The sequence below is a fragment of the Marmota marmota genome, unplaced genomic scaffold, assembly GCF_001458135.2.
Source record: "Marmota marmota marmota unplaced genomic scaffold, marMar, whole genome shotgun sequence".
In the NCBI taxonomy this organism is placed as follows: Eukaryota; Metazoa; Chordata; class Mammalia; order Rodentia; family Sciuridae; genus Marmota; species Marmota marmota.
In genome coordinates, this window is record NW_025999842.1 from 39,176,388 (window position 1) to 39,177,149 (window position 762).

Consider the following 762-nt stretch of genomic DNA (forward strand, 5'->3'; position numbering starts at 1 on the left):
TGTATACATGTAATGAAACATTATGATACTCTATAAGTATGTATAATTTTTGTTTTATGTATCATTATAATGGATATAAATAAAATCTAAAAAAGAAAAAATGCTTTACAATATGACAAATAAAAAATATTGTTTGAATTACTGTAGGTCTTTGCATTTTCGTACACATTTTAGATTTTGCCCATGATTTCTGTTAAAATGATCTTACCAAAATTTTGATTGATACTGTATGAATACATGGACTAATGTGCATCATAATAATATTGAGCTGTTCAACATATAAGTGTTCTTTCTTTTTTCTTACACCTCTAATTTTTATAAACATTTTTTATAGTTTTAAGTGTAGAGGTTTTGTTTATTTTTTTTTTTGCACTGAACAAAAGTTTGGTTTTGCCTATTTTGTTAAATTTATTTGTAACTATGTTTATGTTTTTGATGATATTATAAACAATGTTGATTTTCAAATTCATTTTCTAACTTTTCAATGTCGATAAAATGTAACAAACTAATTTTTTATTTAAAAAGAGGTAAAAACATTTTATTGTAATAAAAAATCATATTTTTCATGTGTGTTTTCTTTTTTTTATTTTTTAATTTTTTATTGTGGGTTGTTCAAAACATTACAAATTTCTTGACATATCATATTCGACACTTTGATTCAAGTGGGTTATGAACTCCCACCTTCACCCCATACATAGATTGCAGAATCACATCAGTTACACATCCATTGATTTACAAATTGCCATACTAGTGTCTGTTGTG